Genomic DNA, 13,711 nt, shown 5'->3' with positions numbered 1-13,711 from the left:
TTTTCTCAAAATCTTCAAAAATGGCAAAATAAATAAATGAAGGAAGGAAGGAAGGAAGGAAGGAAGGAAGGAAGGAAGAAAGAAATAAAACCTGTGAAACTAAATTTGAATAAAAATGTTGATCTTAAAAAAATAAATAAATAAAACCCACTGATAATACAGTTTCAACAGAAGATATGATGGCCAGTGGTGTCTTTTGCGATCCTTGTTTTTAATTAAATTAAAAAATATTTTAGTATATATTTTAAACTATTCTACTCAGTATATTTATTTTTGTATTACAGTGAGTTTAAGTGGAATGGTTTAAGAATTCAGCAAGTCAAGGATTTTTACATACTCCAGGTCATTCAACATCAACATTACAAACACTTTAACCTGATGTGAGTTTGACAGTAAGAATATGAAAACTGAAAAACAAAATAATGAAACTGTTCATGGAATTTGTCTACACTCATTTCATAAGCAGATTTGACTGTTGATGAATAAGCATTATTCCTAAAATTGGATTAAACACTGTTGTGAGGCTCGTCTTTTCAGAATAACTGAACATGTCATGAGTGTGTGTGAGAAAAGTCCACAAATCACCCATCCTCCTACATGAGACATCTCTTACTTAATGTCAAAAATCCTTCTCTAACCTGCTTTGTCAGTGATTGGTTAGTTTATACTATTGAGTCCTATAGATATGTAGAATGTTTAACTGGATTAGATTCTTCTCCCTTGTTGTCAAACACACTTTGTCTCCTGATGTCATTGTTGTCTCTAGGCCAGTCAACTGTGATTAAACGTCTCTACCACTGATCTGTTGGGCGACAAACGCAATTCATTTTTACGACTGGGTCCAGTTCATATCCACAAGTCAATGAAGTTTGAATGAAATAAATACCCTCAGACTGGGGACTGCCATTCTTCTTATTTAACATCATCTATTCAATCAATCTCATATTACATGAGACCCAACTCAATATCAGCCACACAAAAAAATTAACTCAACGATTGATCCACTCTAAAGCAGCTAAATTAAATCTGTATCTGATCTTTGAGTCAACTCTGCCTGCGTCTGATAAGCAAGAGTCTCCCTGCCTTTATCAATCTCGAACTCAGCCTGTGTGCTCAGTCATCTTATCATTCTGCATCAGAGGACGACTTCAGGAGCTTTAGTTACTTCGGCATCACAGGAAAGCCTCCAATCACAGCAGTGTCGACGGTGTCCTTAACTTCACTGAGACTCTGATTTGGTACGTGATTTGGGTTCCTCTAACTGTGAGGCAGTAGCCTGGGGAGGGGGACAGGGCCATGATTGTAGAGCGTGTTTTAGAGATGCTGCTCGAAGGTTATGGTACTGATTAAAAGGTTGTGAGTTCATATCCCGGGACCACTAAGTTGCCACTGCTGGTAACAAACTCTCAATTGTTCATTTATATAAATGAGATAAATGTAAGACACTTTGGATAATGGCATCTGCCAAAATGCTGTAAATGTAAGTCAGAGGCAATGGTGCTTGGGAAAAACTTCCTGAAACAATATAAGGAAACATTGAGAGGAACCCTTGTTATCTGAATGACACCAGATAGTGTGATTGTAATATTTCTAGAACTGCACACTATATAGTCAAATGCAATTGTGTAACCAGATGCTTTTGACCAAATCATGAATAAGAGCATCATTTCTACATTTATTAAAATTTTAACACAATATCTTTCCTGCCAAAACTATCAAACGTTCAATGACGGAGACATGAATGCAAAACCGACCATGGCAGCAGCAGTTCAAAGCCGCTTCCATGGTCTCCAAGTTGTACTATCCACAGCAATCCCATGTATCTCCTGTCAGCCTCCAATAAACTGAAACTAATACCACAAACCTCTCCATCATTATGCTTCATTGTCCATCACTAAAACTAGACAAAAACACGAAGCAAAACAAACCTGTGAATGCACAGATACAGATACAGACACACAGAGACACACACACACACACATGTGTCACATTCACAGCAAACTCTCCTCTGCATTCAGACAGCATTTCATCGCTGATTCAATCCTGGCCAAAAAAAATCAGCACAGTGAATGGGAAGTTTATATTCGGGTGATGCTATACAGAGGTATGTGAGTGTTACAGCACGACTGGCTAAAACACATCTATCACACCTGTCAGCTAAGAGCAGAATGGGAAAAGCTCTGGGCTTTACAAACACCATCCAGACACACACCAGAGAAAGCTAGCCATTCCATTCTAATGCACAGCTTTTGATTGATTATATCGGTTAAGAATAATGTGAATTGTACTTTTATATTGTTAAATGCAGGAGTGTCCAATCTTATCCAGAAAGAGCCAGTGAGGGTGCAGGTTTTCATTCCAACCTAGCAGAAGCTACACCTGATTCCAACTGGCTAATCAGTAGATCTTGGCTTTCAGTGGACTCAGGTGTGGCTTCTGCTCAGTTGGAATGAAAACCTGCACCCACACCGGCCCTTTGCGGATAGGATTGGACACCCCTGGTTAAATGTTTTATTCAACTAAAACTTAGGGTGCTGAATAAGGCAATGCTTATGTTTGTGTATAAAATATGTATCATAGCAAAACACCACCATAGCATATAAAACTTGAACTGCCACACCCCTAACGAACATATACTGTTTATTTATCCCTTTTTTTCTTTGTGAAGTTCCATCCATACATTTATTTTCTGTTTCACCTATCCGACACAGGGTCACAGGGAGCCTGGAAACTGTCCGAGGGGACTCAGGGTACAAGGCAGGGGACACCCTGAACAGTGTTCCAACTCATTACAGCCTTATGGGGTTCTTTCAATTTATTCGCATATTTGATGACAGTGTATACATTTCATTTCACTAAGCAATAGAATTGCCTATGGATTCGATTGTGTTGGGTTTGTTTCAATATCAGTAGATTTTCAAGGAAAGTATTTTGCCAGACAGTGATTGCTTTCAATTGAATTTAATCTAATTTTCTTTGTTGTGCTTTTAACAATGGATACTATTAAAAATCAGCTTTACAGGAATATAAAAATTCAGAATATAAATTATTAAGGTTAAAATTTATCCATAATGAGCAAGCCTGAGGCAATGGTGGCAAGGAAAAGCTCAGAGGATATGAGGAAGAAACTTTGAGAGGAACCAGATGGCTTGGACGGTATTGGTGGTTTCTTGTTGCGTGATACACTCTGCCTTCTGTATTTTCTTTGTTTAGTTTTATTCCAAGTGTTCTACAGTGTTTTTTTTAGTTTTGTTATTTTCTTAATAAAATCCCTAGTCGGATTTTGGGTCTGGACTCTGTATCGTGGGTGGACCGCAAGTTCTCTCCTGCCAGAGATCCGGGATGGATTCCCATCTCTAGCACCATCCTTATCTGGGTAACTGTACACTATATAGTCAAGTGCAACTGTGTAATCAGGAGCTTTTGATCAACTTTTGATTATGAAAATCAGTGTAATTTCTAAATTCATATTTCTGAATTACATTTATATTTACATTTCTGCCATTTGACAGACATCCTTATCCAAAGTGACTTACATTTATCGCATTAATACAGCAGAACAATTGATCAAGGGCCTTGCTTAAGGTCCAAGCAGTGGCAACATGGTGGACTCGAACTCTCAAGCTTCCAATCAAAGCTCAAATCAAGTAAATAATGATTAATGAATTCATTTTGGTAAATTGTGGTTGTTTTTTGGTTTTGTGTTTAAGATTTTAAGGAATACCGTTTCAGAAAATGTGCTTCAGAAGCCATTTACACAAAATGAATCAGATTTCAAACCTTGAAAACAAAATACAAATTAAACCTTGGTGAGTCATTCAGATCCGATCGTCCCTCGAGAGTCGTAGCATCTGGACAGAATATAATGTCATGGCTATTAGTTCTTTTCCCAGTGATTGAGTTACCTAATGGAAAGTGAAACCATCTAATGGTTGCATGACACCGAGCTGTGACTGTGCTCCACAAACAGGACATGTAAATGTGTGCACTGGTTTCTAAGCAGTCATTTAAAACAGCAGGTGCACGCAGCACTATACAAATTCTGAGTGGAGTTACTCTACTTGTCAGAGATTAATTTGCATGTTAGAAAGCGGCCTTAAAATTTCACAGTGTCATAAAATAATGGGTAAATATTCGAAGGATTCGTTTACAGCTTGTGTCATCCAGTGTAAACCATTACAGAGACGGGCACGCAAGACAGCGCGTGATGTTGATTACCTGCTATAAACCTCAAGCGTTCACCATCATTTTCATGTTTCTTCTGTATACATGACACTAAAAAGCCGTTATTCTGTACAGATTATGATACACAGATAACTGTATGTATCAGTAGTGTCACTTAAATGCTAACACTTGTTTAGAAGTCAGTCCCTCCAGGATTTCACTATTTTGTGACCGCAGATATGAACATAGAGTTAAGCAAACTCCATGATATTCAAAATAGATTACAATTCTTCAGATATGAACCAAGACACAAGATGTGACATCATCATCAAGCGTTCAACCAAAGCCCTCTTCGAATCATGTGCATCATACATGAGTACATGTATCATAGAAAGTAATTGCATATTAATGTGTTTTCACTGGTAGGAATCTTGCATGTGCTTGCATGCTCGATTTCCCCAATTCAAACAGTTTCCCACAAAAAAACAACAAAAAAGCTGCAGCAAAATCAGGCAGTTTTGGCCACAACAATCCACAATAAAGCTCTGTGAAATCTCAGAGGGCTGCTTGAGAAGTAGTCCTTCATGCTTAAATGATGGAATTACACTTCATCTGATTTTCTATCTCAGACATAACACAAACGGCTGAATTCGCTGATGTTTTAGCGATAAGGGGATATATTTTCAGCAGGTTAGAGTGGACACGCTACACTACATGATGTTAAAGCTGCCTCGTCATGCTCTTCAGGACAGAGGCACCGATTCAGCGTGGAACTAAAAGCATTAGCGACCTTCATTTTCCGCTTCATTAAACCTGATAAGATTTAATATCCATACTGCATTTTCTCCCGTTAACTAGCAATATGGTATTAGTTGATTCAGCTCACTTTTAATCGGCAAAGTGATTTATTCCCCATTACAGCCCATGTTTATTTTCCATCTAGACAGATTAGCTCAGCTATTTGTACTACTTGATTGGAAATCATGCACGTCCACTATAAGCCTGTTTTAGGGTAACGTGTAGCCTGGATGTCCTAAACTGAAATGCATTTACAATTTCCCCAGTAGACCTACTACAAACATGCACACATGCCAGTTTGAAACGTACTTGATTTATCGGGTGTAGTACATGTGTAGTTATTTAAATGAGTCTTCCTGGCTTGCTGTATCAGTCTTGCTCAAACTCTAAGGATTCAATTTCTTTCTATTCTTCAAGAATGGGGGAAAACAAAAATAAGGACAAGAAAGAATAGACATGCTTTAGTTAGGGGAGTTGTTTGAAATGCGCTCTACTCAAACGCCATACTCTGAGAGGGAGTGCAGATTGTGTTACGCTGGAAATGAGTTGAGGAGGGGGAGAACACGCGGAGGGGTTTTAACGCCAAACCGAGTTAGACAGGAAGTGGTCTGTTGCAGAGAGCACCCAGGATGATGAATTATATATTAAGTTAATCTCAGCATGTCTCATAGGCCTTGATGGTTGCCTGGGGGAAAATAAGCACAGTGTGGCATCTGTGGACAAGCCTGACGTGTTTTCTACCTCTCGAAGCACCGCTCCACAACTCTGCAACAATGCCTAATGAACACGGCCAAAGGTGAAGGACGCACTTCCACATTCAGCAAGAGGGATGCTGATCAGCCAGGCTAGCTTGAATAAACTCATACTGCACATAGGCTTGTGCCACTTTATTCAGGAGGAGCTGATTGTGTGCTATAAGGATGACACGCGTGTATATGAAGGTGTAGAAGTTTTGATAGCTGCTGTAAACACATTGATATTTCACATCATGTAAGTGCTATAGTGATACACTGGGAATCCAGCACAAACCCCACCAAGACAGATTTTATCATTTGTATTCAATATCCTCGTTGCTTCTCTCCCTCTCTCTGAGACGCACCTGTGATTTACACGATGATTAAAATCCCAATGAGAGGTAAGGGCACCATCATAAGGTAGTCACACCAGGCCATGTGAGTGATATACTGTACGAGAGACGAGCCATGTGGAGCATCTTAACCATGACACATGGGACTCCAGCTGATTGCCCGTGTGTGTGTGTGTGTGTGAGTGAATTTATGACTTGCCATGATGACTGAACACACTTTTTTCGCCCATCGTCAATCAGTGTGTTTTATGAAAGATATCAGCAGACCGCCACTGTCACAGTAAATTGCCGGGTCAGTGCTCACGGGCTTGATGGCTTTTGAAGGAGAGAGTGGTAGAGCTCGAGCAGGCCCTGCTCCCGAGGCTCACACACAAAAGGTCCTAATATTATAAAAACGAGGCGAGAGTTTGCTCAGGTGGAACGTAGTAACTCAGTGTGCGCTGTCAGTGGCAACCAGCAGGCAGGAGGGCAGCCATAAATTCAGTTTGTTATGAGCAAATAAATGAACGTGCTTAAGGTGGATGACCACAGACATTTTCATTGGAGAAAGGTTAGAGACTGGTCGACAGTAATGTCTCTTTTTCAGAGAAAAGTGGGCAAGGCTAAATGTGAAATCTGACTTCAATGAGCACTTTTGCAGCTCAGGTATGGATTACTGGTTGTGGAACTTTGAGAAATACAATAAATCAAGCAAAAAGCAGAAATGTTTTTTTCAATATAACAGTCAAATATTTTCAAGGTTATATGAAACTTAAAAAAGGTCAAATCTAGTGTTCTGAATACTTCTTCAGTTTGTCTCTTTAGGAAAACCTTTAGTGGTAAGGGTTTAATGTAGAAGATACAGTTTCTTCACGATGCAATGAACTCTTCCCTCTCATGTCATCTTAGGGAGTTTTTCCTTTCTGCTATGTCATCTGGCTTGTTTATTAAATTTTGCAAATTGTCTGTTGTCTATTTGTGTATTCTTATATCCTCCTCCTTCTGTGATGGATGCCATTTTCTTTGAGGAAGAAGAGGACGTTCCCAAAACCCCACCATTTAAAAGTCCTAAATGTCCTCTTTATTCATAGATTTCATATGTCCTCTAGAGTTCAGGACTAGTCAGGAGGGTAAATATAAATCCAATTCATATTTAATAATTCATTCAAATTAGAATATACAAATATTGCGATCAAATTTGAGAACCCTTGAAGAACATTGTTTCTCTGAATGCAATTAGGGATTTTCATGGTATCCATCTATTCAGCCAAGACTTAAAGGTGCAGTGTTTAACTTTTTAAAGAAATTTTTCGAAATATCATATTATTTTAGACCACCAGTGATTCACACTGTCACTATGTAATGCGGTTCTGTATTTTCACTGCCTCAGGCTTTTCTTTACATTTTTCTGGCCCAGAAATAAGCTCAGATCTTTCCAATGTGAATCTCTACCACGTTTCTTTGAAAGCAACTTGCATCATTTTAACAGAAGGAATGAGATCAGCTGGGAGAATGGCAAGGCTTTTGTGCAATTTTTCTTATTAAATGTAAATTGTAGATGGCAAAAACATCGAAATATTGCAAACTCCTGCTAAGAGTGAGTACTTTTTCAGCAAGCTTGTCATCACAGGTGGGTCAGTGTGATCCAGAAACTCAACTTAATTCTGTCTCTATCCTGTCTCAGTTGTCTATACTGTCACAGTTGTGTGGTTCGAGTATAGTTCCCAATGACTAGCGTAAAGTCGCTGGAGCCATAAAGAGAGCTCAGACTGCCGGCAGCCGTGGGTTTAAGGTGCTTTCCTTTGAAGTTTCTTTCCTTGTGGACCTGACATGCGATATGGTCCAATATGTGACATCAAAAGGCTCTCTATGCTGTAACATCTGTGGCAGGAGCCATTAAAGGCCATATCAGAAAGAATTTCTACTTAAAGCCCACATAAAATAAGAAAGTAACTATGAGATGTAATGTTTATTTCATGCCAAGATGTACTTGATTTCAAGATGCGTGATTGTTGTACTCTATAAGGAAAAGCCTGGTGAAATGCTACGCTGCTACGAAGCGTAGCATTTCACAACAGCTGCCCTCAAACAGCGGACCATGGTAAAGCTGGGAGTTTACAACGTCAGTTGTTAAAAGCACCCCAGCAATAAAAGTGACTTAACGCAGAAGTGTTTTTCAGCAGCGTTCCTTGCATGAGCGAGCAAAATGTCTTTACAGTCATATGTATCGACTTAATTAAATAAAAACCTATTACACTTGTGCAGAACTAGTCATGACAAGAAAGAACACATAAGGGGGGAAAAAAATGCAACAAGCATAAATTACACTGGTGACATGAATATCATGTGCTAAATAAATTACGCTGGCACTCCTTCAACCTACACAAATTCATCTCCATTAACCAAGGTGGGTGTGAGCGAAGCGGCTGGCACTGCGCTGTTGAGACCGGGTTAGATCTGCAGCTCCTAATGACTCCAGGAGGAGCGCAGTGAGTAATGAGTGACTGGCTCTTTGATGAACGGTGGGGTAATTCTGTAAGCCGTCACGCCGTCACCCAGAGGAATAGCAGCGGTTGCAGCCCTCGACAGGGCCCAAGCGTGATTAAAGTTGACCTTGAGTGTGAAGTGAGAGAGAGAGAGAGAGAGAGAGGCGCTCAGGTCTGTGCCAGAAAACAGTGCTGGATTGGCGAAGGGGTGATTGTGCTGGAAAAAAAGACTAAAGTTAATCAATTGAGGTCAATAAATGGAGATTTAATTTTTTTCATCACTAATTTCTGTTGAAGAAGGACAGCATGAGCGATTGATCAGGCGTCCCTGTGCACTATTGACCGACTGTGTGTTATTAATGGAGGAGAAATGCTCATTGGACTGACTGGTAGATGAGTCAGTATCATTAAATGTTAATATGTGATTGCTATAAACAGAAAATGAGGTGAACTGCTAACCTTGTGCATAGATCTGCCTCATGTTAATGTAAACTCAGGTCAGAGGAGGATGGGAGAGAGGAGCTGTAATCTGTGCATGGCAAAGAGAACAACAAAACAGCCAGATTTTTTTCATATGTACTAAAAGTGAATTAAATTACAATTTAGAAGAGTATGAACAAGTGACTAACTTGTATACAAGCCGATGTTGCTGATCCACAGCTCCAGGGTCCCTGGCTCACTCCCAAGCATGGATTTGTGCTTGTGTGGAGCTTTACATGTTCCCCCAGTGTCTGTGTGGGTTTTCTCCAACCTTCCATTTCCTTTCCTTCTACTCTCTACTCTTAGAAACTTTCTGTGTATTTATTGATTAGTCTAGACAGCACTATTCATATACTGCATATTCTCAATATATTTAACATATGTTACCACATGCCGTTTTGAATCTTGACTATTTCTGATGTGTATATTTTACTTGTCTGTGTTCTATTTTATATTTATTCATTAGTATTTAAATGTGATCTGTGTAATCTGTTTTCCAGTGTTTAAAAAAATTCCCACCATTTTATTTCTACACAAGAACACCAGGTGAAACTCAGAGGCATGAACTGCATGCTGGTCATTTCAATAATCTGAAAGGATGGCACAGAAAGTCAATTTCTGCAAAGCACAAATCTCAACATGGAAGTAATATTCTTGAATGTATTGGCTATATCCTTTCAACTCAAGTTGCTGACTCGGAATAAGATTCCCTATAAAAAAAACTCTGATTGAAATTGGTTGAGTTGGCTGTGTTGAGAGATATAGACTTCAGGTAGATTCAGGCAGTTTATCAGATTATCCAGGAATTCACAGATTTTATTTTATTTATTTATTTTTAATGGTTGAGGCCAGTAATGTTTGATTAATTTTTTTCCAAAAATTTTCAGTTAAACTTTTTTTTTTGCAGAAAATTGCTTGAATTGGTGAAATTTAAGCACAGGATCGAACTACTTCTTATAAACTACTACTAGTGAATAAACATTTGTAATTACTTTCTGTGATAGCTGTAGTCATGTCTGATGCAGAAGAATCAAAGAGGGTTTTGGCTGAATGAACATCTTGGCCCAAAATCAAGCAAATATTTGAAGGAATTACCTCAGAGTATGCTTGATTTTAGTTCATTTCTTTGATTAGAAAATCTATATGGACTGGTTTAAACACCAGAGCTGCACTGCTCCTCTTCCACCACTTTGGCCCTAGAAGCACAACACATTAAAGCTCCAACACTGCCAGCATTCCTAAAACATCTCTGGATTTTGGAGCTTGATTTTGGAGCCCTGTTTACACAGCTTGTTTGTCTCTGAGGTGCACGTTGGAGACGTACCAGATGGATAAGCAAGTCCACCTTGAGTGAGTGATCTTCCGCTAGCTCTGCAGCTCCTGCAGTCTCCCTTCTGCGCTGCCTGCCTCTGAACACGATGCCCTTAGAGGCAAGGCCATTAATCACCATTACTGCTGCCTGCTGCCACTCCGTTTACTGGGTCAGTCAGTGAGTGATCCTCTTATGGGCCACTCTGCTCTCTCACACACACTATTTCACCTTTCTTCACCAATGAAAGGAATCTATGAGCCTGTCATTCCAGCTTTACATCCACTCACTGTTAGTGACTGACATTTAAGTCCCAGTAGACTGACTTTTACTAATCTTTCTGCTTCATGTGCCCTGAAAAGCTGTTACTTTGCTGTCTACTTTTGTTCAATACAGAAACAATTCTTTTCAATGCATCTCAACAACGGAGCCTTGTGATGTGATGTGAGAAAACATGCGAGAAGGTGTTTGATCTGTTCTATATTGCCTGCGGCTGCAGTCACAGAGAAACAAGATTGACACTGATGTTGATGGGTGATGGTATATGTGAATGGCTGAATGGGTTTAATAGGAATCTCCAGATCAGCAACAGCGGCATGTCACTCAGAAACTGCGACGTGAATGGGGCCGAGGGTTTATGGGAACATAAATTGAACCGCACTGACACGATCACGCACCTTCAGAGATTCAGGCTCACAGAGAAATTGCCTTGTTAACATTCAAAGTAACGTAAATGGCTGGACATCCATCAGCAGTACTACTGATTTTGCATGGTCGTTATGGATTGAAGTATACTAGACTGGCATAGAAGGTATTATAAAAATTCATCATGTGACCTGAACAATCTCTGGTGTAATGTGGTTATGATGAGATGAATGATTGATGTCAGTCACTACACTTGGCATAATGAAAGTGGAAGACAGGCAAACGGAGAGAGACTTCCCTGATAAGGTTTAGACCATCCTCGGAAAGCGATGAATTAATTTATGATTCAATTTGAGGTTCACTCAGGTACAAATATTCACTTCACTGCAGAATTCTTGCTAGCATCTCCCTGAGGTCTAGACTGCTAGCCTGTGATAGTCTTTCACTGTGCACACACATATCTCCTGAAGAAGTTCTGGGACATGAATCTTCACCTCTCAGCTTGACCACGAATGCAGAGTTAGGTCAGAATCTCAAGCCGGTAAACCACATCAAACGGATTAGACTCTTAAGACAGACAAGAACACACAAACATGTACACAATCTTAAACTCATCTTAGTGTGACAATATGCATGTGGTGGCAATGATAGCAATGAATGTGATATTACTGTTGGCCAAAATGTAATCTTAACTTTTTTTGCCAAACCTTCCTAAAGGCCAGCCTAGAGGCATTATAACTAACAGACAGACTGACTGACTGAGGCCCACTGTTGAAATGGAGTCTAGCTAGCCAAATTTCAATTCAGCTGTACACAGCTAATAAGCAGTGAGTGATACCAGGTACATTCTGTGATTATACATGCATTTGTTCACAAATTACAGAGAGAAATGTAAACTAGATCACCTCTGTGTCATTTTGGAATAGTTGCTGAAAGAAAGCTAAGAAAGTTTAGCTAAAGCTACTTGTGTGCCAATGCTTGAAATAGTACTGTAGCCAATAACATATCTAATGAACTGGTGTGAGTCATGTGCTGTGGCATGAATGCACTTGTAGCTACATTATTGGTCATATTTATCCCAATCATTATGTTGTTTACTTCTATGAATACATGAAGGTTCTGTGATTAGCTAGCTATCTAATGGTGCCACAGTTCCTCTTCTAAAATATAGGGCATTGCCCAAAACTCCACTACTCTCTCGTCTTTTTTAATTTAAATCAGGTTTTAGAGGATAGACAAGAGCGATGTCTACAACCCTACAATTATTAGAAAAAAAGAGCTTGTGGGATTTCAAAGGATCTTGGGACAGCTAAGCATTTTTTACCTTCTTTTCTTAGAGGTAACACTCAGTTATATGGTCCAGTAGAGAAAATTTTGGGGTTTTCCCTTACGGATCAGCTGAATGATGAATAAAAGTTCTAGATGTCACCGTACCTCATGTTAGAGAATCGTCAGACCTATCCTTTAATGTTATGTGTTTTATGAGTATCTGAAAGAGCATTTGTGCATAATATTAAAAATATAAATGCATAAAAGTCTATGTACACTTTTATAAAATGCCAATAAACAAAATGCTCCAGAGCTTTTCATTTTTTCCTCAGTATATTTTTGCCTGGATCTCTGTCTCAGTTCATAAAAAAATATATATGTATATAAAAAATAATAAGTAATAAGAGTATATGTTTAAGGATTTGAAAAAATAAAAACACTCTGAAAACAAATGAAAATACTGGAAGCAATTTTTTGTTAAGAGCAAGAATATAAACTTAGCCTTACTGATATATACACTAAGGCTTAGCAAAAAATCTGTCCATAATCAATGAAGAATAGAATTCACAACACATTTGTCCAGTTTTACATTACATGTGGCACATACAAAATATTATATAAGAAAGCCAAGTGTCGTGTGGAGCCCATAAGTGGACAGATGTCCATATGACCCCTGTGGCCCTAGAAAAAATGGTGCTGTAGACTCACACTGCTAAGTGCCTTACCCATGTTCTCAACGTTTCTGCTAATTCAGATATCAATACAAGCTCTGGTCCTAGGTCATGATCTAACCCCCAACCCCCCACTATATCCAATCTACACATTAGACAGAAAACATCATCCCTAAACACCATCTACAGACACTTTAGCACACACGTTTCCCGGAAAGAGCTAAACTGTGGACATGTCCTTTAGAACGTACTCACAAGCGATCAAATGAAATGTATCAGACACTCAAAAGTAACCCAACCTGCATATAACAGCATTACGGGATAATGGACAGTCGGAAATTGCCTCTAACTGGAGCAGGATAGCTACAATGCTGCATGAGAAAGCAGGGACATATAGCAGGCATCACAGTTTAATGTAAATTAATGACATTCACTGCCAGCTTGTGTTTTTCTTAGCACACATTGAGTCTGGTTCCAATACGACTGGTGCTCAGCCAATCAATCACGAGCAAACACCGCAAACTAATCATTTATTGATGGCACGGAGCAGCCATGAATTTCTAATGGCATTCGTCTTATTTAACAGTGCAGATCACACGGAGGAAATCCAAACAAGCTAGAGGGAAGGATGAGGAAAAAACAAAGTATCATTCTTGGGAATATCGTTCTTTCTGACAGCCAGCCGACAAGTATTGATGAGGAAGGCTGTCAAGTGAAAGACAAGGGCAAGGTGAGGAGTGGAAAGTGTGTATAGCTTTGTGAGAGCACTAGTGTGAATCTGATGTGAGGGTTATAAATTTGGATTTGAATTTCTGGTTTGTGT

This window comes from Hemibagrus wyckioides, linkage group LG25, assembly GCF_019097595.1.
Source record: "Hemibagrus wyckioides isolate EC202008001 linkage group LG25, SWU_Hwy_1.0, whole genome shotgun sequence".
In the NCBI taxonomy this organism is placed as follows: Eukaryota; Metazoa; Chordata; class Actinopteri; order Siluriformes; family Bagridae; genus Hemibagrus; species Hemibagrus wyckioides.
The sequence above is the reverse complement of the archived record's forward strand: the minus strand, read 5'-3'. Positions refer to the sequence as shown.